Below are 3,017 nucleotides of genomic sequence, written 5' to 3' on the forward strand. Positions count from 1 at the left end.
TGTAAAAAAAAACAACACACTCACACGCGCAGGCACACACACAAATTAAATCCAGGCAGCAGTTTGCAATGTTTTACCAAAAAGGAAATCTATAATTGTCACTAAATGTGACTAGAGAGTCAGAAACACCTACATTGCTAGAAATAAGAGCTAAAACGCTCTAATGCTGTTGCCAAAGTACGTAATTGTTTACATATACACTGACCGGGTTTTCGGATGATTGCAGTCCCTGCCTGTATATATGTATAAAATGATGTGCTTTGACTACAGCATTACAGCATTTTAGTTCTTATTTCTAGCACTGTAGGTGTTTCTATACTCTAGTGAGGGAGAGAGAGAGAGAGAGAGAGAGACAGACAGAGACAAGGAAGCAGGGAGATAGATTGATAGATAGGTAGTCCGTTTAAGTGTGCATGGTTTAAAATTGTCCTATAATGGTTACATTTCATTTGGTTAAGAGAAACTTAGACGGAATATGAGGCATGTTAATCATAGTTGAAGATAACCCATTATGACCTGAGCAATTGTACCCTTAATTAATTCATGCAAGAATATTTGTTGTTGAATGGAAGGATTCTACAACTTAATTACTCGCAAGTGTTTTGAGTTGTTTTAGGTGTAAAGAAATCTCTGCATTTTTCATGCCAGAGTCGATATCAGTAATGTACTTAGTCGATGAGGCCCTAGTCAAACACATGCAACCTTATTCCACACTGAAGTCGGCTGCCGCGGCTTTTCTCCTGCGTCAGTGCGTTATTTCCTGTAGAAGATAAGTCTGGAACACAGACAACTGAAGAAGGCCATAAAAGAAATAGGCATCATAACTGAAACTAACTCAAGGTGGTTCTGGTTGATAAGAAGAGACCGCTAATGGAACCCTGTCCCAAGTGAAGACTGGTGCAGCTCTTGTTGCCCATCTCAGGTGCAGGATACAAGCTAAGAGGTGCAATATTTGTGATTCTGAGAAACCTACTGACCATACAAAGGTCCACCGTTTTCGACGTGGTGGAGCCCCTCCTTTCGGAGGTGTCTTCTGCTCTAGTGTTGAGTGCATTTCTTCTTTCTCTTCCTTTCTTCTGTTCCCTGGCCTCTTCGATGCAGCGTCAACATGTGTCAGCGGGCGACTGACCATCCTGCTAAATTTCCCTTCAAATACTCGCTGGTAGGCTCCAGTAGCCAGCACCAGCTAGTTGTCACGTAACACTGTCTAAATTTCGAAGTCAATGCAGTTTTGGTGGACAATTGCCGTCATCACCGCGACCAGTCAGTCAAAAGTGTGCGACAAAAGAACCTGAAAAAAGAAAACAAAATCTTAAGAATTTTTGTGTAATTCCAAACGAATTCTGAAAAAGGATATTGTTTCCAAATACATCCAATGAACAAATATTTTTTGTAATTCAATTTCAATTCGTAAAATAATCACAATTATCAGAGTTCTGAAGAAAAGATTTTTCCGGGGTAATAATAAAAATAATGAACAACGTCAAGAAGAATAACATTAATACCAATAATGCTTTATTCTATGGCCACAAGGCCTGAAATTAGGCGGGAAGGCGCATCCTTTAGCACATCCTAGTGCTCAACTAGTGCATATTTCATGGACCCCGAGACGATAAAAAGCAAAGTCGATCTCGGTGGGATGTGAACGCAGATATGAAAATGGGAGAACTGCCGCTAAGCATATTGCACGGCGTGCTTGCAATTTTCCACCAGCTTAAAATAGTAACCATGTTAATTAGAATTACTAGTTATCAATATAGTAGTAGTAGTAGTAGTAGTAGTAGTGGGGAGGTGGAGGAGCAACAACGGCAGCAATAAAGGCGTTTAGTGATAGTTTCGTATTACGAATAATAACTAGTTACCCCGAAGGAAATAGGAGTTACAACACAAACTGTATTTTGACAATGGTGCACAAACCGGTTACACACACACACACACACACACACACACACATATATATGCCTGTGTGTATGTGTATGTGTGTGTGTGTGTGTCTGTGTGTGTGAGTGTGTGTACTTTTGCGTAGGAGGATGCATATACATACATGCATATCTACCTATCTATCTATCTATCTATCTATCTATCTATCTATCTATCTGTTTGTCTGCCTGTCTGTCTGTCTGTCTGTCTATTTGTCTGTATGGCTATCACTTTCCTTCCTCTCTCTCTCACACACTTTCTCTGTAAATACTGTATTTATATATATATATATATATATATATATATATATATATATATATATATGTATGTTTGTATATATACATGCATATACACACATATAGGTATAGGCATACATATAGACAAAAACACACACAGAATGAGTATATGTATATAAGAATAGGAGTATGTATATATATAACTATACATACAAAGATATATCTATATGCACATACATAATACATATGCATACGTATCTGTGTATATGTAAATATACAGACACACGTTTACATGCATATACATGCCTATACATGCATATACATATATACATATACATATGCATATATATATAAATATATGCATATTTATGTATATATATATACACACACACACACACACACACACACATATATATATATATATATATATAAATATGGGCATATAATATATACATATATATATAAATATAAGCGTATATATATATATATATATAGATATATATATATAGATATATATATATAGATATATATATACGCAGAGACTCTGAGGGAGAGAGAGTGAGAGAGAGACTGATATAGAGCAGCTTGTCCTTTGATATTTGTATGTTGATATATTATTAAGGTGTAATAAATTATAAATCTCAGGGTGTGGTAACATCAGTAGCGGATGGGGTGTCTTATTCTTTTTTATTAAGTGTCGACGCAATTAAAAATTTATAGACATATAAGAAGGCCATAGGCACGCATACACAAACACATATAATTGTATGCATATTTATATATATATATGTATGTATATATATATGTGTGTGTGTATATATGTATACATACAAATATGCATATCTATACATATATATATAT

The sequence above is a fragment of the Octopus bimaculoides genome, chromosome 19, assembly GCF_001194135.2.
Source record: "Octopus bimaculoides isolate UCB-OBI-ISO-001 chromosome 19, ASM119413v2, whole genome shotgun sequence".
Classification (NCBI taxonomy): Eukaryota; Metazoa; Mollusca; class Cephalopoda; order Octopoda; family Octopodidae; genus Octopus; species Octopus bimaculoides.